Source organism: Tamandua tetradactyla, chromosome 2, assembly GCF_023851605.1.
Source record: "Tamandua tetradactyla isolate mTamTet1 chromosome 2, mTamTet1.pri, whole genome shotgun sequence".
NCBI classification, from domain to species: domain Eukaryota; kingdom Metazoa; phylum Chordata; class Mammalia; order Pilosa; family Myrmecophagidae; genus Tamandua; species Tamandua tetradactyla.
This window is the reverse complement of record NC_135328.1, coordinates 61890018-61916289: the sequence shown is the minus strand read 5'-3', so window position 1 is coordinate 61916289 and position 26272 is coordinate 61890018. Positions and strand designations below refer to the sequence as shown.

The window sequence follows — 26272 nt, the reverse complement described above, 5'->3', positions numbered from 1 at the left end:
AGTGTCAATGGCTGAGAGATTCCAAACAGAGTTGAGAAGTTATCCTGGAGGTTATTCTCACGCATTAGATATCACCTTGTTAGTAAAGATGTAGTGGAGAGGCTGGAGGGAACTGCCTGAAAATGTGGAGCTGTGTTTCAGTAGCCATGTTTCTTGAAGATGATTGTATAATGATAGAGCTTTCACAACGTGACTGTGTGATTGTGAAAACCTTGTGTCTGATGCTCCTTTTATTTACCTTCTCAATAGATGAGTAAAACATATGGAATAAAGATGAATAATAGGAGGAACAAATGTTAAAATAAATTTAGAGTGAAATGCTGGTGATTGGTGAGGGGTAGGGGTAGGGGTATGGTATATATGAATTTTTTTGTTTTCCTTTTACTACATTTTCTGAATAGATTCAAATGTTCCAAGAAATGATCATGATGATGAATATGCAACCATGTAATGATATTGTGAATTACTGATTATATATGTAGAACAGAATGATAAAAAAATTAAAAATGTTTGCATTTGTTTGGTGTTTTTTGGTATTTAAAAAAATTTTTTTTAATTAAAAGTGAAAAAAAAAAAAATCCAGGTGCCTGTGCTATACCAAGATCTCTTACATTGAATTGTGATCTACACTGTCCCTCCAAAAGATGGGCTGCAGGGTTGGCTAGCTGAAACCAGTAGTAGTATTCCATATTATGTTCTTAATTCTTATTTCTATAAGAATGATGATTTTGTGGAAGGACCGTATTAGGATTTACAATTATCTTGGATTTAAGTGACATAATTCTTTACAAGCTTTATACCTAGCAAAGTCCAGTAAATTGATTTCTAATTCCTAGTTATTAAGGTCTCTGTTAAAAATGAAATAAACTCTTGAGAGTCAGCTATGGCAAGCACCTAAGATTATGCCTAATACCCACAAAGTCACCAAGTAAAAACCCTCTGGCAACAAACAACAAACAAGTTTAGCTACCTGAAACAACCAGACAAATATCTGATAAAAGAAATTCCTCCTTAGGCGGTAAAATCACAACCCAATTAGTATTGCCCTTATATGATTATATATAATCCTACTTCCAAGTGATACCATCCAATCAGAAAAAAAAAAAAAAGAATTGGCCCACTAGCCTGATTTCATAAAAATCCTCATTTCTTCTTATGGAAGACAGAAACTGATTACTAAAATACTCTAGTATGCTGACAATTAACATGTAAGTTAGTCAGAAGAGAACAATTTCTATACAGGAGTCTCAGCTTTTGTCTCTTGGTAACACTTTCAGGTACCAGGCTTTCTATTCAGAAAAACACAAATAAAACAAAACACAGATAAACACAGATAAACAAAACACAGTTAAACACAGATAAAACAAAACACAGATAAAAACACAGATAAAACAAAAAAGTTTTATCTCTAAATTACAAACTACTTGAAAGCAGAGATTATAATTACATACTAATTACATATCTGGCACATTCAGATTATCAACTTTTAATAATACCTATTATTTTAAAATACTATCATCCCTTTTCTCTCTCATTTCCTGAGCATTATATATAGCCTAAAGACTTGAGGACTATATGGTTGCCTATTTGCCCAATGAGAAGATCTCTTTTTAGGTGTTATTGTGAGCTCCAAAAAACTCCTTGTGAGAAAGAACAGGTAAACTCCTTTGGCTATACATCCTACCATTGTATTTTAGAGCCCCTATTCACTCTTTCTCCCAGAGAAGATGTGTAATACACAACTGTCTCAATCTCTTTCTGCAAACAAGATTAGTCATGAATGCTAACTGGGTAAACCCATTTTCATCATTGTTTTAGGCTATGTTTGAAATGTAAGGTTCTAGCCAAAATAACATTTTTAAAAAAGCAGTGTTTATTGCACAAACAATATTTTAGCATCAAAGGAAATAAAAAATATAAAAAAGATGACTCAGAATCCTATCTTTTTTGTGGCCTCTCTCTCTCTGAGCCAACCCCATAGGTGAACTTACTGCCTTTCCCAGCCCGTATGTGGGACACGATCTCCAGGATGTAAATCTCCTTGGCAAGAGAGGACATGACCCTCAGGGATGAGCCTGGCCCTGGCATCTTGGGATTGAGAAAGCCTTCTTGACCAAAATGGGGAAGAGAAATGAAACAAAATAAAGTTTTAGTGGCTGAGAGATTTCTAGGAGTTGAGAAGTCATTCTGGAGGTTATTCTTATGCAGTATACAGATATCCTTTTTCAGTTTTGGAAGTAACTGGAGAAGCTAGTGGGAAATACCTGAAACTGTCTAACTGTAGCCCAATAGTCTTGATTCTTGAAGATGACTGAATAACTTTAAGCTTTTAAGGTGACTGTGAGATTGTGAAAATCTTATGACTGACCTCTCCGTGCTGTACCCCAGAAAAGCCATGTCCTTTAATTCTCATGCAATATTGTTGGGTAGAAGCTTTTGAATGGCTTCTGCTGAGATGTGTCTCCACCCATTCAGGATGGGGTTGCTTACTGGAGCCCTTTAAGAGGGAACTATTTTGGAAAGAGCCATGAGAGCCCATGCAGCCAGAGACCTTTGGCGATGGACAAAAATGCCCCCGGAGAAGCTTCATGAAACAAGAAGCTGGGAGAGAAAGCTAACAGGTGTCATCATGTGCCCTTCCAGCTGAAAGAAACCCTGAACTACTGCATCAGCCTTTATTGAGTGAAGGTAACCTCTTGTTGGTGCTTTAACTTGCACATTTCTACCCTTACTTTAATTTGGACATTTTCACAGCTTTAGAGCATATAAACTCGCAACTTACTAATTCCCCTTTTTAAAAGCCACTCCATTTCTGGTATATTGCATTACAGCAGCTTATAAACTATAGAACACTTGCTTTATCCAGTGTATGGACAGATGAGTAAGAAGAGAAAACAAAAAAATAAGACAAAAAATAAATAAATAGTGGGAAGGTATGAGATGTTTTGGGTGTTCTTTTTAGCTTTTTTTTTTTTTAGCATTTCAAACTAAATTTATTTTAACATTTATTCCCCCTATTATTTATTTTTATTCCATATGTTCTACTCTTTTGTTGATATGATACATAAAAGGAGCATCAGACACAAGGTTTTCACATTCACAGAGTCACACTGTGAAAGCTATATCATTGTTCAATCATCATCAAGAAACATGGCTACTGGAACACAGCTCTACATTTTCAGGGAGTTCCCTCCAGCCTCTCCACTATGTCTTGAACAACAAGGTGATATCTACTTAATGCGTAAGAACAACCTCCAGGATAACCTCTCGACTCTGTTTGGAATCTCTCAGCCATTGACACCTAGTCTCGTTTCACTCTTCCCCCTTTCAGTCGAGAAGGTTCTCTCAATACCTTGATGTTAATTCTCAGCTCATTCTAGGATTTTTCTCAGTCCCTTGATGCTGAGTCTCAGCTCATTCCAGGATCTCTGTCCCACGTTGCCAGGAAGGTTCACACCCCTGGGAGTCATGTCTCATGCAGAGAGGGGGAGGGTGGTGAGACTGCTTGTCATGTTGGCTGGAGGGAGAGGCCACATCTGAGCAACAAAAGAGCTCTCTTGGGGGTGACTCTTAGGCCTAAATTTTAAGTAGACTTGACGTATCCTTTGTGGGGTTAAGTTCCATATGAACAAACCCCAAGACTGGGGGCTCAGCCTGTAGCTTTGGTTGTCCACACTGCTTGTGAGAATATCAAGAATTCAACTTGGGGAAGTTGAATTTCTCTCCACTCTCACCATTCCCCGAAGGCGCTTGCAAATACTTATTCACTCACTGATCAAATCACTCTGAGATTCATCGGGGCATCACTCTGGACAAACCAACAAAATCTCATGTCCTACTTCAGATTCCAAGTACTTATGACGTTCAATCAAACTATCTATACAAGTTATACCAGGAAATGCTCTAGTCAAAATATAAATTTTGTAACAAACATTTTTTACTTTAGTCTCACACATAAGGTGACATTTTAAAATATTAATTATCATATATTTTCAGCACCCAGCAATAATGACGTTCCTTTGTTCTTCCTCATGCAAAAACATTTTTTAAATTTTGTACACTGTACATTTCACTATTGTTATATACTCTAGGCATTTCTAGATTATACCATCTCAATCTTTAACATCCATCTTTCTTTCTGATTTCATTTATGTCCCCAGCCCTCCTCCCTCTATCATTCTCACATGCAGCTTCATTCAGTGTTTTAACATAATTACATTACAGTTAGGTAGTATTGTGCTGTCCATTTCTGAGTTCGTATTCAGTTCTGTTGCACAGTCTGTATCCCTTCAGCTCCAATTACCCAATATCTTACCCTATTTCTATCTCATGATGATCTCTGTTACCAACGACATATTCCAAGTTTATTCACTAATGTCAGTTCATATCAGAAAGACCATACAGTATTTGTCTTTTAGTTTTTGGTTAGTCTCACTCAGCATAAGGTTCTCAAGGTCCATCCATGTTGTTACATACTTCATAAGTTTGTTCTGTCTTAAGGCTGCATAATATTCCATTGTATGTATATACCAGTTTGTTTAGTCACTCGTCTGTTGATGGACATTTTGGCTGTTTCCATCTCTTTGCAATTGTAAATAATGCTGCTATAAACATTGATGTGCAAGTATCCGTTTGTGTCTTTGCCCTTAAGTCCTCTGAGTAGATACCTAGTAATGGTATTGCTGGGTTATATGGCAATTCTATATTCATCTTTTTGAGGAACCGCCAAACTGCCTTCCACAGCGCTTGCACCATTTGACATTCCCGCCAACAGTGAATAAGTGTGCCTCTTTCTCCACATCCTCTCCAGCACTTGTCATTTTCTGTTTTGTTGATAATGGCCATTTTGGTGGGTGTGAGATGATATCTCATTGTGGTTTTGACTTGCATTTCTCTAATGGCCAGGGACACTGAGCATCTCTTCATGTGCCTTTTGTCCATTTGTATTTCCTCTTCTGAGAAGTGTCTGTTCAAGTCTTTTTCCCATTTTGTAATTGGATTGGCTGTCTTTTTGTTGTTGAGTTGAACAATCTCTTTATAAATTCTGGACACTAGACCTTTATCTGATAAGTTGTTTCCAAATATTGTCTCCCACTGTGTAAGCTGTCTTTTTACTTTCTTGATGAAGTTCTTTGATGCACAAAGAATTTAATTTTGAGGAGTTCCCATTTATTTCTTTCTTTCTTTAGTGCTCTTGCTTTGTGTGTAAGGTCTATAAAACCGCCTCCAATTATAAGATTTATAAGATATTTCCCTACATTTTCCTCTGTTTTATGGTCTTAGACCTAATGTTTAGATCTTTGATCCATTTTGAGTTAACTTTTGTATAGATTATGAGATATGGGTCCTCTTTCATTTTTTTTTTTTTGCATATGGATATCCAGTTCTCTAGGCACCATTTATTGAAGAGACTGTTCTGTCCCAGGTGAGTTGGCTTGACTGCCTTATCAAAGATCAAATGTCCATAGATGAGAGGGTCTATATCTGAGCACTCTATTCGATGCCATTGGTCAATATACCTATCTTTATGCCAGTACCATGCTGTTTTGACCACTGAGGCTTCATAATATGCCTTAAAGTCAGGCAGCGTAAGACCTCCAGCTCCATTTTTTTTCCTCAGGATACTTTTAGCAATTCGGGGCACCCTGCCCTTCCAGATAAATTTGCTTATTGGTTTTTCTTTTTCTGAAAAGTAAGTTGTTGGGATTTTGGTTGGTATTGCATTGAATCTGTAAATCAATTTAGGTAGAATTGACATCTTAACTATATTTAGTCTTCCAATCTATGAACATGGTGTGCCCTTCCATCTATTTAGGTCTTCTGTGATTTCTTTTAACAATTTCTTGTAGTTTTCCTTGTATAGGTCTTTTGTCTCTTTAGTTAAATTTATTCCTAAATATTTTAATCTTTTAGTTGCAATTGTAAATGGAATTCGTTTTTGATTTCCCCCTCAGATTGTTCACTACTAGTGTATAGAAACCCTACAGATTTTTCAATGCTGATCTTGTAACCTGCCACTTTGCTGTACTCGTTTATTAGCTCTAGTAGTTTTGCTGTGGATTTTTCAGGGTTTTCAACATATAGTATCATATCATCTGCAAACAATGAGAGTTTTAGTTCTTCCTTTCCAATTTTGATGCCTTGTATTTCTTTTTCTTGTCTAATTGCTCTGGCTAGAACTTCCAACACAATGTTGAATAACAGTGGTGATAGTGGACATCCTTGTCTTGTTCTTGATCTTAGGGGGAAAGTTTTCAGTTTTTCCCCATTGAGGATATTAGCTGTGGGTTTTTCATATATTCCCTTTATCATTTTAAGGAAGTTCCCTTCTATTCCTATCCTTTGAAGTGTTTTCAACAGAAAAGGATGTTGAATTTTGTCAAATGCCTTCTCTGCATCAATTGAGATGATCATGTGATTTTTCTGCTTTCATTTGCTGATATGGTGTATTACATTAATTGATTTTCTTATGTTGAACCATCCTTGCATACTTGGGATGAATCTTACTTGGTCATGATGTATAATTCTTTTAATGTGTTGCTGGATTCAATTTGCTAGAATTTTTTTGAGGATTTTTGCATCATATTCACTAGAGAAATTGGTCCGTAGTTTTCTTTTTTTGTAATATCTTTGGCTGGTTTTGGTATGAGGGTGATGTTGGCTTCATAGAATGAATTAAGTAGCTTTCCCTCCTCATCAATTTTTTTGAAGAGTTTGAGTAGGGTTGTAATAATTCTTTCTGGAACGTTTGGTAGACTTCACCAGTCTGGTCCTGGACTTTTCTTTTTTGGAAGCTTTTTAATGACTGATTCAATTTCTTTACTTGTGATTGGTTTGTTGAGGTCATCTATTTCTTCTTGAGTCAAAGCTGGATGTTCATGTCTTTCCAGAAACCCATCCATTTCATCTAAATTGTTGTATTTATTAGCATAAAGTTGTTCATAGTATCCTGTTAATACCTCCTTTATTTCTGTGGGGTCAGAAGTTATGTCTCCTCTTCCATTTCTGATCTTATTTATTTGCGTCCTCTCTCTTCTTCTTTTTGTCAATCTTGCTAAGGGTCCATCAATCTTATTGATTTTCTCATAGAACCAACTTCTGGCTTTATTGATTTTCTCAACTGTTTTCATGTTCTCAATTTCATTTATTTCTGCTCTAATCTTTGTTATTTCTTTCCTTTTACTTGCTTTGGGGTTAGTTTGCTGTTCTTTCTCCAGTTCTTCTAAATGGACAGTTAATTCCTGAACTTTTGCCCTTTCTGTTTTTGATACAGGCATTTAGGGCAATAAATTTACCTCTTTGTACTGCCTTTCCTGCATCCCATAAGTTTTGATATGTTGTGTTTTCATTTTCATTCACCTCGAGATATTTACTGATTTGCCTTGTAATTTTTTCCTTGACCCACTGGTTGTTTAAGAGTGTATTGTTGAGCCTCCACATATTTGTGAATTTTCTGGTGCTCTGCCTATTACTGATTTCCAACTTCATTCCTTTATGATCTGAGAAAGTGTTTTGTATGACTTCAATCTTTTTAAATTTGTTGAGACTTGCTTTGTGACCCAGCACATGGTCTATCTTTGAGAATGATCCATGAGCATTGAGAAAAAGGTGTATCCTGTTGTTGTGGGGTGTAATGTCCTATAAATGTCTGTTAAGTCTAGATAATTTATTATCATATTCAAATTCTCTGTTTCTTTATTGATCCTCTGTCTAGATGTTCTGTCCAATGATAAGAGCGGGGAATTGAAGTCTTCAACTATTATGGTAGATGTGTCTATTTCCCTTTTCAGTGTTTGCAGTGTTTGCCTCACGTATTTTGGGCCATCCTGGTTCGGTGCATAAATATTTATGATTGTTATGTCTTCATGTTGAATTGTTCCTTTTATTAGTACATAGTATCCTTCTTTGCCTCTTTTAACTGTTTTACATTTGAAATCTAATTTGTTGGATATTAGTATAGCTACTCCTGCTCTTTTCTGGTTGTTTTTGCCTGGAGTATCTTTTCCCAACCTTTCACTTTCAACCTATGTTTATCTTTGGGTCTAAGATGTGTTTCCTGTAGACAGCCTATAGAAGGATCCTGTTTTTTAATCCATTCTGCCAGTCTATGTCTTTTGATTGGGGAGTTCAATCCATTAACATTTATTGTTGTTACTGTATGGGTAGTACTTTCTTCTACAATTTTGCCTTTTGTATTTTATATGTCATATCTGATTTTCCTTCTTTCTACACTCTTCTCCATACCTCTCTCTTCTGTCTTTTCGTATCTGTCTCTAGTGCTCCCTTTAGTATTTCTTGCAGAGCTGGTCTCTTGGTCACAAATTCTCTCAGTGATTTTTTGTCTGAAAATGTTTAAATTTCTCCCTCATTTTTGAAGGACATTTTTGCTGGTATAGAATTCTTGGTTGGCAGTTTTTCTCTTTTAGTAATTTAAATATATCATCCCACTGTCTTCTTGCCTCCATGGTTTCTGCTGAGTAATCTACACATAGTCTTATTGGGTTTCCCTTGTATGTGATGGATTGCTTTTCTGTTGCTGCTTTCAAGATCCTCTCTTTCTCTTTGACCTCTGACATTCTGACTAGTGTCTTGGAGAACATCTATTTGGATCTATTCTCTTTGGGGTGAGCTGCACTTCTTGGATCTGTAATTTTAGGTCTTTCATAAGAGTTGGGAAATTTTCAGTGATAATTTTTTCCATTAGTTTTTCTCCTCCTTTTCCCTTCTCTTCTCCTTCCGGGACACCCACAATACATATATTTGTGCGCTTCATATTACCATTCAACTCCCTGATCCCTGCTCATATTTTTCTATTCTTTCCCCTATAGTTTCTGTTTCTTTTTGGATTTCAGATGTTCCATCCTCCAGTTCACTAATCCTAACCTCTGTCTCTTGAAATCTACCATTGTAGGTTTCCACTGTTTTTTTCATCTCTTCTACTGTACCTTTCATTCCCATAAGTTCTGTGATTTGTTTTTTCAGACTTTCCATTTCTTCTTTTTGTTCATTCCTTGTCTTCTTCATATCCTCCCTCAATTCATTGATTTGGTTTTTGATGAGGTTTTCCATGTCTGTTCGTATATTCAGAATTAGTTGTCTCAGCTCCTGTATCTCATTTGAACTACTGGTTTGTTCCTTTGACTGGGCCATATCTTCAATTTTCCTGGTGTGATTTGTTATTTTTTGCTGGCATCTAGACATTTAAGTACCTTATTAGTTTATTCTGGAGATTGCTTTCACTTATTTTACCTAGGGTTTTCTTGCTAGATGAGTTTGTTGTCTATCTGTTCTTTGACCTTCAGTCCAGCCTTTTCTGGACCTCTAGCTTAGGTTCTGTTTAACAGAGGATAATTTTTCAGTTCTTGTTTTCTTCTTTCTTGCCCTGCTTGTAAGGTGCCTTTTCCTTCCCCACCTTAGGAGGGCCTACATAGGTAATATAGACTCCAGCTGGGTTTTCCTGGACTAAATTGGACTCCTATCAGGGGGAAGAAGTCACCTGTGTCAGTTTTCCCTGAGGGTGAGACCCAGCAGGTTAAAAGACTTTCCTGTGAAGTCTCTGGGCTCTGTTTTTCTTATCCTGCCCAGTATATGGCGCTTGTTTTCCTGCGGGTCCCACCAGCAAAAAGATGTTGTGGCACCTTTAAGTTTGGAAGGCTCTCCCTGCTGGGGGCGTGGTGGAGACAGAGGAGAGGTTGTAGGCTTGTTTTAATGGCTTCAAATTGCCAAGCCCTGGGTTCTGAATTCCTTGAGAGAGGGATTCCACCTGAGTTGGGCTTCGCCCCTCCCCTGGGGAAGGCACAGGCGAGAGACAGCCCTGAAAGCAGTTCATTTCTGCCTATGCCTGGGGCAGTTGCAGCCTGAGTAGTCCCGCTGCTGAATCCAGAGGCAGCCAAGCCTCCGTAGAGACAGCCACAAAAACCTCTGTTTCATCCCCTTTCCTCTTTTTTGGTTAGCCCAATAAGCGACCTCCTCCTTGACCAGTTTCGCCTGATTTGGAGCCTATTTTTAGTAGTCAGAATTTGTTAATTAATGCCACAATTGGTGCTTCGTTGGACTCAGTCCCTGCTACTGTTAGAGTGTCTTTCCTTTCCCTTTAGGAAGCCGCCTGTGGGGGAGGGGCGCTGGGTGCCGGCTGCCACAGCTTGGGTAACTCAAGTTTCCGGGGGGGGCTTGCAGTGGTCCAGCGGTCCAGCTGGTCCAGACTGGGGTACGCTATTTGTTTGGTCACTGTCGTGTCTCCAGGAGCTGTTCTGTACTGTTTCTGGTTATTTAGTAGTTGTTCTGGAGGACAAACTAAAACGTGCACCTTGCTAAGCCGCCATCCTGGCCCCTCCTCTTCTCTTTTTTGCTTTTAATTTTACTTTTATTCTTATTTTTATTTTTCTTCTGGAGTAATGAAAATACTCAAAAATCCATTGTGATGAATGTACAGTTATATGATAACACTGTGAACCATTGTACAATTTGGATGATCATATGGTTTTAGAATACATATCTCAATAAAATTGCATTAAACAAAAAAGAGAGAAACCTAAATTCCTTTTCAGATCTGTTCTTATTCATCAGTGTTTTAGTTTCCTCGGCTGCTGAAGCAAATACATGAGATGGGTCAAGCTGAACCTTGGGAATTTATTTGCACATGGTTTTGAGGGTGGGAAAAAGTTCAAAATCAAGGCATCATCAAGGCAATGACTTCTTTCCAAAGACTGTGGTGTTCTGCAGCTGGTTGCCAGCAATCCTGGGTTCCTCTGTCAGATGGCAAGGCACATGACAACATCTCCTGGTCTCTCCCTTCTCTTCCTGGTTCTACTGATTTAAACTTCTGGCTGTTTCTTCTGTGACTTTCTCTCTATCATGTCTGCATTCATTCCGCTTATAAAGGACCCCAATAATAGAATTAAGACTCATCCTCATTGGGCCAGGCCACACACACTTTAACTGAAGTAACTTCATCAAAAAGTCCTACTTACAGTGGGTCATGTCCACAGGAATGGATTGGATTTAGAAACGTTTTTCTGGGGTACACTGAGCTCCCAACCACCACCGTCAGGTTCCTGCTTAGTCTTCAACCATTTGCATGTATAACTGTGCATAACTGTAATCAGCAGAGATAGAATTCTGTATCTTATTTCATTTAATATATTAAATGATTTGCATATTACTAGTCTTCTTAATTATATTAATGTCTGTCTAATATGATAGATTTGATTAACCATAATTTAAAAGTATTTTCCTAATGTTAACATTTAGATAAGAGAGCTTCCAACAATTATCTTTTAAAAAAGACTTTTCACTTCCTTTGGATAAATTTCCAGTTGTGACATATTAGGTCAAAAAGTGTATTGCTTCTCGGCCTTTTGGCTAAGATCAAGTGTAGTATCTGTTCTTAACAGTTTAATATTTGATATGTCCTCTATCTGAGGACAATATATTAAATGGATTTTTGGAATTAGGAGATGGAATAGGAGCTTGCTCCGTCCACTCCATGCATCGACCTGGTATTGCAGTACTTCCAGAAATGGTGCACCCCCCTTGGGGGAACAATAAATGTGTAAAAAGTTAAAAAAAAAAAAGTGTAACATTTTTAATTTCTTCATTCAACAAGTGATATGTTCCAGATTTATATACTTATATTAGAGAAGCTATGGGTTTACAAAAAATTCCTACATATTTGGTCCCAGAGGATGACCCAAAGTCTGCAAGCACTGCTCTAAATAAGATTCCCTATATAACCAGCCCCCAACCCCATTATTAACATTTGCTACTCTATAGTATCTTTTTTATAATTAATGAAAGAATATTATCATAATTGTACTATTAACTATAGTCTACAGATTACATTAGGTTCACTGTTTGCGTTATATAGTCCTATGGTTTGTTTTTGCCAGGTTTTTGAAAAAATAATGCCAAATTATGTTAGAAAATGAGTTGTAGTAAGAAATGTGAAATACGCCTGATTGTTTTAAAGAGGATGGATGAGGAGAGCTGTTTCTGGCCTCAAGCTTTATGAGTAAAACTTTCTAAAGACTGAAATATTCCAAAGTGGCTTTAGTGGTGATTTCCTTCTTAACAACTGGGAGATGAGGCTTGCACATTAGATTCAGAGGGTGTCTTCCACTACCATTTCAAGATATCTTCCATTGTGGTTTGCTCTTCACTTATTCCAAGGCTTTCCTAAGAGCAGAAAGGTTTTGTTTTCTCTTTTCACTCTAAATTCTTAGCCCTCCTAGCTATCAGGAACTGTCAAATATGTATTAATAGCTAGTTTACTCGGCCTGAAAATACATAATGCATCTGTACTATGTACCTACTGGAGCTCTGATCTTCATTGTGTTCTGAGTATAGGCTTCGGGGTGTGCTTTTATCACAAAAAAACATGATAAACTGTAAGTACTGGTATTGTGATTTGATAATCTGTACAAAGAAATAAGCTCTACACAGTGAGTTTGAGGTTTAATGGTTACAAAATGTTAGTTTACTACCATTCATAGCATGGGTAAATTTTTATAAATATTAAAATTTTGAACGTAGCCTAAACATTTTAGTTTTTTTAAGAGACCCAGGGATAAGTATACTGTTTAAATATTTATCTCTATTGAATATAACTAATGATGGTATAAAATTGCATTTAGTTTTTCAAAAGATCCTGCAACATGATTTTAGGAAGTAAATCAAGGCTACGTAATAACCAGATACATACCGATTATTAAGTTGCTAAAACTTTCTTTGTAGTCCATAAAGGGAGTTAAAATGTGTATTTTCACAAGATATTTTTATTACAAAAAAAAGAAAAAAAAAAGGGAGAGAGAGAGAGAGTTGTAGTGGCAATGGATGTATGCACCAGTTCCACCAAATCTGTATCAGAACTAGGTATCATTACTATGTTTAACTTTTATGGAGAAAAATATTCTTTTATCTTTATTCTTTCAATAATGAAGCCAAATATAATTTCATATGCAATTCATTTATTGTACATCCTCTTATATAAATTATATTTAAATGAACTATTTTTAAATGTTAAGACATTTGGGATTGAGAGGCAGCCATTTACATGGTAGAGAAATGCTCCCTTCTTGTCCTAAGTATGACTGAAATTGGCTTGGAATACACCTAACTCCTAGAACCATCAAAGCACCACCATTTTTCCTAAGGCCAAGATAACCACCACCACCTCCAGTCCTTTCCCTCCCTACACCATCATTAATTACAGTAACAATATACTAAGCACATATTATGTTCTAGGCACTAGGCTAACCAATATCTTATTTACTCCTCTCCATACCTCCATTGAGTAGATACTATTCTCTTAAAGGTGAGAGAAGAAGCTTTTAGAAAAGATGATCTAGCTTGTTCAAGAGCACAAAGCTAGTAAGGGATGGGGTTGAGATTCAACCCATGCATCTCTGAATCCAATATAAATACAAAATGACTTACTGAAACTTGTATAAATATGGATTTTTTTTTTTTACATATGTTTATATATTATTCTCCTCCTAGAAAATAGCCCCAACAGCTTGGAAACCAATGGCTTAAGCTGAGATCTGACCTAAGAGAATAGTATCCTGCCTTAGGTTGAGACTAGGAAGAGGGCAATAAAGAAAATAACAATTTGTCAAAGGCTTCCCCAGAGTGCAGAAACAAGATTTAATTATACCCTACTACTGGCTGCTGAACAGATACAGACCAAGACGCTTAAGAGGAAAACTCTTTCAGGGTAATTAAACCTGATGTCTCACTTGTGCCCTGGGTGTAGTTTAGAAAATAAAAAGGATTCAAACAACTGGTCTACATTTAATAAGGTGGCAAAAAAATAGTGCAATATAGTATGGTCTAAGCCAGTTATCCTCAAATGTTACCATATATAAAAACTGCTTGAGAGCTTGTTAAATGTCAATTCTATACCTCACCAATCAGTACTGGCATGGAGGCCAGGAATCTGCCATTTTTTTTTTAAACTTTTTCTTTTATTGTATAATATATAACACTTATACAAAGCAAAGAAAGAAAAAGGAAGGAATTTTCAAAGTACTCGTCGACAAGTATAGGACAGATACCAGAGTCTGTCATGGGCTACTACACCATCATCTCAGATTTTTCCTTCTAGCTGCTCCAGAATATAGGAGACTAGAAGGAATAAATATATTTTTTTTATCATCACAATCAACTTTTTTTCTTTTTTTGTAAAAAAAAAAATAAATATCAAAAAAAAGCAGTAAATTTCAAAGCACAGCACAACAGTTAGTTGTAGAATAGATTCCAGAGTTTGTATGGGTTACAATCCACAATTTTAGATTTTTACTTCTAGCTGCTCTAAGATACTGGAGACTAAAAGAAGTATCAATTTAATGATTCAGCAATCATATTTGTTTGTTGAACTCTACCTTCTCTGCATAACTCCACCATCACCTTTGATCTTTCTACCCCACTCTTTTGGGGTATTTGGGCTATGGCCATTCTAACTTTTTCATGCTTGAAAGGGCTGTCAGTAATAAAGGGTAGGGAGATGGAACTAGCTGATGTTTTGGAGAGGCTAGGCCCTCTAGGTTTCAGGACTTATCTGGTCCAGGGACCCATCTGAAGGTTGTAGGTTTCTGGAAAGTTACCCTATGGCATGGAACCTTTACTACTTACAAACTTTTAGAAGTAGTAAAAGACTGGAAAAACTGCAAAAGCAGGCCTATAGTTGATAGTAGAATGGATATTTACCAGTTTGCTAGCATGTGCAAGAAATTGTGCTTTACACTGTAAGGATTTCTTTCAACATACTTGATAAATTGAAGTCCATGGAGGATAGTTTGTTCAAAGTCCCACACACAAAAAATAAGTGCCTGTGCTGAGTTTTAGAAACTTATATCTGTCTGGTTCTAAAGGGCAAGGCAGTCTTAAGTGTTCGATAGCTGTGAGAAATGATAGTTTTTTAAAAACAGCATAAAGGACAATAGTTGGTATTCAACAAATGTTGCTCAATAAATCCACATACACACACACAACTGCTCAAGAATCGGGTCTAATTAAATACGAGAGTGTTCTAGTTTGCTAGCTGCCAGAATGTGATATACCATAAATGGAATGACTTTTAAAAGGGGGAATTTATTAAGTTGCTAGTTTACAGTTCTAAGCCTGTGAAAATGTCCAAATTAAAGCAAGTCTATAGCATTTCTATGTCCTTAGAACTATAAACTTGCAACTTAATAAATTACCTTTCTAAGAGCCATTCCATTTCTGACATACTGCGTTCTGGCAGCTTTAGAAAACTAAAACAGCAGGTAAGGCAATTCAAGCAGAATTAGCACCTTAAGAAGTCAAATGCTACAGCCCAACCACAATCTTGGATTGAACCCAGTAGCCACTTTAGGGCCAGTTTCTTCTTTTTATCTCCTAGTCCAGAAAACAAACACAACATGAACAGTCCCCTGTTAAAGGTTCAGGCCAAAAAGCAATTCTAGACATAACCGGGAAAAACTGCTATTTGCCTAGCATCCTAATCTTGAGTCCCACCTAGGTACTGCCCCAATTCCAACAGAAAAACATCAGCTAAGAAGTAAAACCTCTGTCTCCAACTGTAATGTCTATCAAAGATCCAGTTGGAGAAAAACCCTTGAGCACAGGAGACAATATGCTCCCCCTCTGTTCACCCTCCATAATTATAAGGCTCAAAGAGACCATCCCTGAGATTAAGAGCTCAGATTTTCATAAGAAAAAATTTGCCCACCTTGAGTTTTACAGTGATTGTTAATCGGGGGTAAAGGAAATGTTTTAAAATGTATGCATGTACACCTGTGTGTACATGTGCCTGATTAGGATGATAACTAGGGTTACAGAGTTGAGGCACATTGCTGGTACGGAGAGAGCAGAGGCTTGGAATTCTGCAATGTGAGGCAAAGTCTCAGACAACCAAGAATCTACCCGAAAGATCAACAACGTCCCTACTGAGCAAATGTGCCTTAAAGTTTTCTTGAATCCCACCACAGAACTACTGCTGAGGTCCTAACATTTTTGACCATTAATTTCCTCACATACAGAAGGTGACCCAAAGTCTGTGAGGCACTACAGTAAAAAGGATTCCTGGGGCCCCAAGTAAGGCCTTCTTAAAGATGAAGAAAAAAAAAAAAAAAGAGTTAGAAATCACCAATTCTATCATGATCACACATAAGAGGCATAAAATCATTCTTACTCCTCTTCCTAAAGCCTAATAATCAATTAACTTTGCTTAGAGACTTAAAATTAATGAAGCGTTTGAAGTAAAGGAGGTTACCCTCCTATGTGGCTAGGCCTCACACAATCAGTTGGAGACCTTAAATACAAAGAATAAGGATTCTGAGAAGAAGGAATTCTGCCTCAAGACTAAACCTCTCACTCCTTAAGTTCCCAGCCTAAAGAATGAAGACTCAGGATTTCAACATCACTGTTACTGGAATTTCCAGCCTTCGACCTGCTCTGTAGAATTTGGACATGCTCTGTAACCCTAGTTATCATGATAATCAGGCACATGTATACACAGGTGTACATGCATACATTTTAAAACATTTCCTACACCCCAGTTAATAATCACTGCAAAACTTGAGGTGGGCAGATTTTCTCTTATGAAATCTGAGCTCTTTATCTCAGGGATGGTCTCTTTGAGTCTTATGATTATGGAGGGTCAACAATATGTGAGCCAACTCCTTATAAAAAATCTACATGTATACCCACACATATAATAAATCTGTAAGAATACTCACACATACATATATACAGTCATACATATATTGTTGGTTCTATTTCTCTGGAGAAAAGTAACTGAACACTAACAATAGAATTTCCCCTCATTTCCTGATAATATCCAATCTAGAGCAAGAACCTGCTTCTTTAAACCTTTCCCCAAATCACCTAACACAATTCCAAATATTAAAGCGTCTTAAGTCTGTTCTACAACCCTACTAATGATAGAACCTGCAATGTAGGTTCACCTAGCTGTAATGAGCAAGTAAATCTAATTTGTTTGACTACAACTGGGTCTCTGGAGTCTTTGGTTAGGAGGGCACTGACAATGGGAAATAAGAGTTCATGTCAATCCCAGAGTATGTTACGCAGATAATCAAAAAGTACTGGCAAAGTTCCTTAAGGGATAGGAGAAAAAAATACGGAACTATAAGCTTTACCACCAGGGAAACCCTGATACTGTGTCAAACATTAGTAACTATCAAGTCACTAGGCCAAGTCCTTAATCTTGAGGCTTGCTCTTGGAAAGCTTACTTCCTTAGCAGAGAAGCTAAGCCTACCTGTAAGTATGCCTAAGAGTTACTACCAGAGGACCTCTTTTGTTGCTCAATGTAGCCTCTCTCTTTCTCTAGGTTTAACACTGCACCTGAAATCATTACTCTCCCCCTATGTGGGACATGCCATTCATGGGGAAGTCTCCCTGGCAATGCGGGATATGACTTCCAGGAATGAGCCTGGCTCTGGCTCTGTGGGATCAACAATGCCATCCTGACCAAAAGGGGGAAAAGAAGTGTAACATATAAGGTATCAGTGGCTGAAAGAGTTCATATAGAGTCAAGAGGCTACCCTAGAGGCTACTCTTAAGCAAACTTCAGCTAGACAATGTTACTTATTATAGTTTGCCAAACCCCAACCAAAACCATTCCTGCCAATCCTAAAAGAACACTGGGCTTTATATGAAATTCTACAAAGGTTCCATGCACTAGGACTACTTTCCAGAAACCTACACCCTCCAGATGGTTCCTAGACCAGATAAGTCCTGAAACCCAAAGGGGCCAGCCTCTCCAAGAATATCAACTAGTTCCACCCCCCTATTCCTTATTATCGACAGCCCCTTCCAACATGAAAAAGTTAGAATGGGCATAGCCCAATTACTCCTAAAAAGTGGGAGAAAGGTCAAAATGGTGGAGTTTACAGAAAAGGTAGAATTCAACAAATGAGTATGACTGCTGAATCATTATATTGGTATTTCTTTTAGTCTCCAGTGTCTTAGAGCAGATAGAAGTAAAAATCACAAATTGTGGAATTGTAACCCAGTATAAACTCTGAAATCGGTTCTGCAACTAATTGCTGTGGTGTGCTTTGAAATTTACCGCTTTTTTGTATATATGTTATTTTTCACAATTGAAAAAAAAAAGAAAGTAAAGAAAAAAGCCACTAAAAAGTGAAAGGCTCTTGTGGCACCCTGGCTGTTTCTACCCCACCCTCTCACCAGTTCAGGGCACAGCCTCCCATGCTCCCTATCTTAACCCATTCCTGGTTCTGGAGAGAGCAGAGTAATCCACATGCACATACTGGGAACATGTATTGCTTGCCCAGTCTCTCTAGTGCTGGCCTAAGGGACTTGACATCCCAGAATTTGCTCTATATAAGGGACCTCACCAAGATCTCCTAGAGAAGGCTGCAGGAGAATAGTCAAATCATGCTACCTGGCACAAGGGATTGATGGCTATAGGTCACACAGTGCAGTGCCCAGGACTGCAAGGAAACTGTTTCCTAGGGAAGAGGGACATTCAGATCCATGTAAACTGGAGAATTCCAAGGGTCACACATGCACATGCCTAAGACAAGACCTGTGCACAGAAAGAATCAGGAAGGCCTCCTCTCTCTGGACTGAGCTATTCAGCTGTTCTCTAAATTCACTATATGACTAGGCCCTTATGGAGAGCACCTGTACAGGTCAATCTGCCAAGACTGAGAAGGGTATTTGCCTTTTTCTTTCTTTCTTTTTTTTTTTTTGTTAGCTGCTGAAAATCAAGAGAAGCACTGTCATAACAAAAACTGAATACAAGATTAAAGAACAGATGCCTCAGGGTCTAAATTCCAGGAATAACATACTAAAATATTAAAATACCCAGGTTTCAACAATAGGTTACAAAATATACAAGGAAATGGAGCAATGGACCAGGCAAAAGAGAAACTATCAATGAGGAAGATTAGATCTGAGACATACCAGACAAATATTTAAAAAAAATAAAAGAGCTAAAGAAGACCAAGGGTAAAAAAATAAAATAAAGGAAATCAGGAAAACAGTGGATGAACACAAAGAGAATAATTTCATAACTGTGAAAGGGAACCAAATAAAGCTCAAGATCACAGGAACAGAAATTAAAAATTCCCTAGAGGGGTTCAACAACAGATTGGAGTTGGGAACTTGAAGATAAGACAGCTGACAACATCCAGTCTGAAGAGCAGAAAGAAGAGGAAAGGATGAAGAAAAGTGTGCAGAGCCTGAGGAACCTCCAGGACACTTTAAAGCATACTAACAAATGCAGTGTGGGAGTTCCTGAAGGAGTTGAGAGAAAGGGGGAGAAAAAGTATTTAAAGCAATAATTGCCAAAAACTTCTCAAATATGATGAAAGACATGAAATATCAAGGACACTTGCTGGAACTCCAAGCAAGACAGACTGTAAGAGATCTACACCAAAGCCTTATAGTAAAATCATCATAATCTAAAGACAAAAAAAGGATTTTGAAAGCAACAAAAGAGAATCACACAAGGAATCCCCAGAAGATGCAGATTTCTCATCAGAACCAGGGAGACCAGAAGAAAAAGGGATGGCATACTGAAAGTCCTTAAAGAAAAAACAAACAAACAAAAAACAAAAAACTATCTACCAAGAATTCTATATCCAGCAAAATTCTTTCAAAAATAAAGGAAAGAACTTCTGGGAAAATGGCAGAAGAGGAAAAGTTGAGTTCACCTCTGCTCCATATAACAACTACAGAAGTGTCAGAAAATGACTGGGACAGCAGTTCCAGGGTGTGAGTGATCAGAGAGGTTCTTCCATACTATGTAGGGAGGTCCTGGATGAAAAAACTGAGGAATTGGGATGGAAAAACTAAGGTAAGTGTGCTTGGTCATGATTCCATTGGAAACAAGAGGCCAAGCCCAGGAAAATGCCTGTCCCTACTGCTAGCCTGGGTGATCAGCCCCATCAGCTCCACAGTCCAGAGGGCCCTTGGGGAACCTGGAAGCCAGTAAACTTGCTTTCTGTGCTCACAGAGATCATCCAGCTAGTGCACAGGGCCTACCACTCTACTCTTCTTTCCAGACAGAAGCCCAGAGTCCTCACAGGTGCATGAGTTGGGAGGCAAGTATGAGAAAGTAAGCCACGCCATGCTGTGACCTGCCCTGTCCCATACTATGCCCTGAGACCTTGCAGAGCTATGTCCTGCATCCCACCTGGCAGCCCTGAGCCATGTCTCTGTGGTATACCCCACACCACACCTAGCCAGCAGTCACTTCCAGGTTGGCTGTGGGCAGGGGCAGCTGAAATACCCAGTCCCACAGCCCAAGGTCATTCCAAGTAGGAGCCTGGGGACCACCAGACCTATTGGGCCGACAAGTGCAATCTCCGCTGAGGTGCATACACCCAACCATCAGCCCTGGATTTGGCAGCTTTTAGCGTGCACCAAGATGAGTGGACCTGGCTAGAAGTGCACTGGGTCCCCTTCCAGCTCAGCTGGTTGCCACAATCAGGGAAAGGTAGGCCTGAGCGGAAGAGGAGGCCTAAGAGTGACATCTGCTGGGAAAAAATGGAGTACAGTCTGGTAAACTACCTCTCTGCCTGGTTTCAAAAAGACCCTCAAGTAGAGCTGCATTTCCCACATGAAGTCTGGGCTTTGGTTTAGCAGGGAATTATTGACAAACTAAGTGCAAAAGGAGACCGTCAACACAGGCACAAGCAATACAAAACCTTGCATGAGTAAGGGAAATCAACTTTCAAAATAACCCTATCAAGAAAATCAGATGCTTCAAAACCAACAGAAAATCACAAAGCATATGAAGATGCAGGCAGATATGGCCCAACCTAATGACCAAATTAAAACACTGGAGGAGACACAGAATTTGGAACTAATCAAAGATGTCCATACAAATCTGCTAAATAAATTCAATGGATTGACTAATGACAGAAAGGATTACCAAAAAGATGTTAGAGGAGCATTAAGAAGAATTTTAAAGAATAAATAGAAAAATAGCAGATCTCACAGAGATGAAAGATACCGTAGATCAAATTTAAAAAATACTAGAGAAATAGTGATCACACATTGAGTAGAAATAGTAATGATGCTTATCTGGATGTGACTAAAGTATACGAGAAGGATGGGTAAAGAATGATATCGTCCATATCTTACAACTTCAACTCCTGTGTGAGACTAAAGGGAGAGATGTTTATTTGGTGCAAAATTTATACTTTGGGTAGTGCATTTCCTAATTTAACTTGTATGATCAGTTCAGTTGAACACCAAGTACAGGGAATCTTGAACAGGGCATGAGATTTTGTTGGTTTGTCCAGGTTAGTGTGACGCCCTGATAAATCCTGGAGTGATGTGGACAGTGAATGAAGACGTATTTGCAGGGTCCCCTTAAGGGAATGGGGAGAAAGGGGGAAGAAAGATTCAACTTCCCTATCTGGAGAATTTCTGATACTCTTGCAAGCAGTGGGGACAATCAATGAATAGGCAGAACCCCAAATCTTGGGGTTTGCACCTATGAAACTTATTTCTGCAAAGGATAGGCTAACCCTACTTAAAATTAGGTCTAAGAGTCATCCCCAGAGAACCCGTTTTGTCGCTCAGATGTGGCATCTCTCTCTAAGCCACACGGCAATGGAACCCACTGCTCTCCCCTTCTACATGGGCCATAACACCTAGGGGTGTGAATCTCCCTGGTAATGTGGGACAGAAATCCCAGGATGATCTGGGACCCGGCATCAAGGGATTAAGAAAACCTTCTTGGCCAAAAGGGTGAAGAGAGAAATGAGAAAAATAACGTATCAGTGGCTAAGAAATTTCAAAGAGAGTCGGGAGGTTATCCTAGAGGTTATTCTTATATCTTATACAGATACCCCTTCTCAGTTTATGGTGTATTTGAGTGGCTAAAGGGAAGTACCTGAAACTGCAGAGCTGTGCTTCAGTAGCCTTGTTTCTTGAAGATGACTGTATGAAGATATAAAGTTTGCAATGTGACTGTGCGATTGTGAAAACCTTGTGTCTGATGTTCCCTTTATCTAGGGCATGGACAGATGAGTAAAAAAATATGGATTAAAAAATAAATCACAGGGGAAACAAAGGTTAAAATATATTGGGCAGATGGAAATACTGGTGGTCAATGAGAGGGAGGAGTAAGGGGTATGGTATATATGAGTTTTTCTTTTTATTTCTTTTTCTGGAGTGATATAGATATTCTAAAAAATTATCATGATGAAGATACAACTATGTGATGATATTGTGAGCCAATGATTTGTACACATGTATGGAATACTGTATCTTAAGAATGTTTGCATTTGTATCTTGCTTTGTCAATAAAAATATATATTAAAAAATGCTAGAGACACAATGGCAGATTTGAAGAGGGAGAAGAAAAAATAAGCAAACTAGAAGAAGACAACTGAATTTGAGCACTTAAAATAACAAATGGCAAAAAAGATGGAAAAATTTGAATGAGATCTCAGGGAAATGACAGATAAACCGAAAGGCAGAAATTTTAAGAATCATATTGGTGTCCCAGTAGGACAAGAGAATAAATGACTAGGAAGGTTAGTGGAGGAGATAATGGGGGAAAACTTTCCAACCCTTTTATAAAAGACACAAACATGTGAATCAAACAAGCCCAACAATACCAAATAGAATAAATCTAAATAGGCCTACTCCAAGACACATACTTAACAGCCTGTCAAAAGTGGAAGAGAAGCAGAAAATCCCACAAAGTGGCAAGAGAAAAGCAACTCACCACATACAACAGAACCACATAAGACTGAGTTCAGACTATTCAACATGCACCGTGGAGGTGAGAAAGCAATGGTGTGAGATATTTAAGATCCTGAAAGAGAAAGACTTATAGCCAAGAATTTTTTATTCAGCTAAGTTACCCTTAAAAAATGAGGGAAAGATTAAAATTTTCAGAGAAAGACAAAGGCCGAGAGAATTTGTCAACAAGAGATCAGCCCTACAAGAAATAAAAAACAGAGAAAAATAGACAGGAGAAGGAAGTTTGGAGGATGGAACAGAATAGAGGAGTACCAGTAAGAGTAATTTAAAGGATAAAAAAAAAAGAGAGAGATGGAAATTTATTGCCCTAAAATGCCTATATTAAAGAAGAACAAAATTTGAGGTCTTAACTGCTCACCTGGAGAAACTAGGGAAAGAACAGCATAATAATCCCAAAGCAAATAAAAGAAATGTATAATTGTACAGCCACTGTGGAAGAAAGTTAAGCAGTTCCCTCAGAAAAGTAAATATCAAGTTGCCCTACAATCCAGCAATACCACTACTCAGTATATACCCAGAAAAGTTGAAAGCAGAGACACAGATATTTGCACATCGATATTCATAGCAGCATTATTCACAATTGCCGAAAGATGGAAACAATCCAAGTGCCCATCAACAGACGAATGGATAAACAAAATGTGGTATACACGTATCGACTGAATATTACACAACAGTAAGACGAAATGCAGTCCGGAAGCATATGACAACATGGATAAACCTTGAGGAGATGATGTTAAGTTAAATAAGCCAGACACAAAAGGATAGATACTTTATGATTTTGCTATTATAATCTTGGTAAAGGTAAACTCAGAGGTTTATAATGTAGAATATAGGAAACCCAAAGATACAAAGAAGCTAGAGATAGGTGAATAGTTAGCTAAAGAGGATGAATTTAAATGTAAAGGAATGGACAGAAGTGACTGCAGTTAATTAGTGGGTTTATAACAGGTTTATAAGTGATACTGCCACATTGAAGGTGAACATAATTGAAAAGAGTTGTACAGAGCCGCGTATCCCGCCAATTTTACACGATAAATACAAACAAATTCTTGCATGAACTACTTCAAAGGTATGAATCGTGTACAAAGAATTAGTAGTAGAAGGCTATACGGGAAAACTACTACTGCATGCTACGGTCTACATTTAACAGGAAGACATCAACAGTCTTACGTTACCAATACCAACAGTCTTGGTATTACGCAGCAATACCAAGGATAAATAATTGAGAGGGAAGGACAAGAGTTAAGGGGAGGTTGGGATTTTCTATTTGGTGAGGGTGTGTGTACAGTTATTTTTCTCTTTTGGAGCAGTGAAAAACGTCTAAAATTAAGAGCATTTATGATTGTGTAACTAAGTGAGGATAATACGAGACATGGACTGTTTACTTTGGACATTATCCATGATGCCAAATGGATGGAAGTGGCCGGAGAATACACTGACTGAGAAGTAGAACGGCAAACTATGGTATATACATAAATCAGAATACAGGAATCAGCTACAGAAAGGAATGAAGTCATGAGGTGCGCAACGAGGTGAATGTGAACCTTGGGGACATTAAGTGGTATAAAACAAGCCAGAAACAAAAGAACAAATATTGTATGGTCTCTTTTAGAAAATACTTATAGAAAATCGGGGCCTAGATTATAAGCTCTTATAGCAGTCACATTTAGCCTGGAACTGTAAACATTATTTCTAGATTTTGAGATGCTGTGCTATAGATGTATAACTTGTTATCTCCCTGGAACTCTGGCTACCTGTGTGACAACTAAGACTCAGAATTGGAGTTTTGCAGCTCTGGAAGTCAGCATTGCTATATACATCAACTGCTAAAGAAATTAAAAAAAGAGATTAGGCTTCAATTAGAGATAAGAACAAAACAGGTCAGGTCTGGACTAAGGTAAATCAGACTAAAGAGTTAAGTATGACACTGTCTGTATTTTAGAACTTTACCTACTGTATGAGATCAAAGGAAAAGGGGTTTATTTTATCCAAAACCTGAATTTTCTGTAGATAATAACCTAACTCAACCTGTCTCGATAGCTCATTTAAACAAGCCAAACACATGGAGCCCAGAATGGGAATGATGGTTTGTAATTCTGTATAGCTTAATGTAATACCCAGATACATCCCAGAGTATTTTAGGCAGATCATTTAAAAGTAGTGGCATAGTCCCTTCAGGAACTGGAGAAAATATATGGAACTAATGAAAAACTCCTGATCAGGAAAACCCTTTATCATGTCTCAAACATTAGGGACTTCCAAGTCAGTAGGCCAAGCCCTTGATTTTGAGGCTTGTTCTTATGAAGTTTATTTCTGTAGTGGAGAAGCTAAGCGTACCTAAGTTATAACTAAGAGTTACTTCCAGAAAACCTCTTTTGTTGCTCAGATGTGGCCTCACTCTCTAAGCCCAATTTCGCAAGGAAAACCATTACCCTCCTCACTGGGTGGGCTATTACACTCAGGGATGAAAGTTTCCCTGATGATATGGGACATGATTCTCAGGGGTGAGCTTAGCCTTGGCACCTTGAGATAGACAACACCTACCTGACTAAAAGGGAGAAAAGAAATGTAACAAAATAAGGCATCAATAGCTAAGAGATTTCAAACAGAGCTGAGAAGCTATTCTGGAGGCTATTTTTATGCAAGCTTCAGCTAGATACTGTTAATTACCATGGTTTGCCAAAGTCCAACCAAAACCATCTGCTAATACTAAAGAACACCTAGGGTTCTAACAGAGATTCTACAAAAGTTTCATGCACTAAGATTACCTTCCAGAAACCTACAACCTCCAGATGGCTCCTAAGGCAGATAAGTCCTGAAACCCAAAGGGGCCAGCTTCTCCAAGAACATCAATTTGTTCCATCTCCCTATCCCATTATTATCTACACCCCTTTCCAACATGAAAAAGTAAGATTGAGCATAGCCAAAATACCCCTCAAGATTAGCAGAAGGATGAAAGGGGAAAGTGGAGTTAAAATACAGAAGATATGATTTAATTAATGACGGTGACTGCTGAATCATTATTCTGATCTTTCTGTTTAGTCTCCAGTGTCTTTTAGAAGCTAGAGGGAAAACCTGAAATTGCACAACTGTATTAACTTTGAAATCTATTCTATAACTACTTGTTACAATATACACGGAAATTTATTGCTTTTATATATATATTTCACAATAAAAAATGTTTAAAAGAATAAAGAAAAAGTTAAGACATTTATAGATAAACAAAAGCTGAAAGAGTTCATTACCAGAAAACCTTCCCAAGAAGAAATGCTAAAGGATGTCCTTCAGGTGAAATAAAAGGAAATCTGACAGTAACTCAAAGCCATAAGAGAAATAAACAACATTAGTAAAGGTAACTATATAGGTTAATATAAAATCCTGTACTATTACTTTTGGTTTGTAACTACTCCCCTCATCCCCAAATGATTTAATAGGAAAATGTATAAAATAACATTTTAAATCTATATTAACAGGCATACATTGTATACAGATATTATCTGAGCCAATAATAATATA

The 26272-nt window shown here is 37.8% G+C and overlaps 1 protein-coding gene and 1 non-coding gene across 5 annotated transcripts in view; one reads left to right on the top strand and one right to left on the bottom strand.

Annotated features, from left to right (window-relative positions):
* Window positions 1–26272, bottom strand: part of DCAF12 (DDB1 and CUL4 associated factor 12) — a 65758-nt gene that overhangs the window by 30157 nt on the left and 9329 nt on the right. The window lies entirely within an intron of this gene.
* Window positions 11342–11532, top strand: LOC143675408 (U2 spliceosomal RNA). The gene has a single exon (XR_013171633.1). It is a non-coding gene; the product is annotated as a U2 spliceosomal RNA (small nuclear RNA).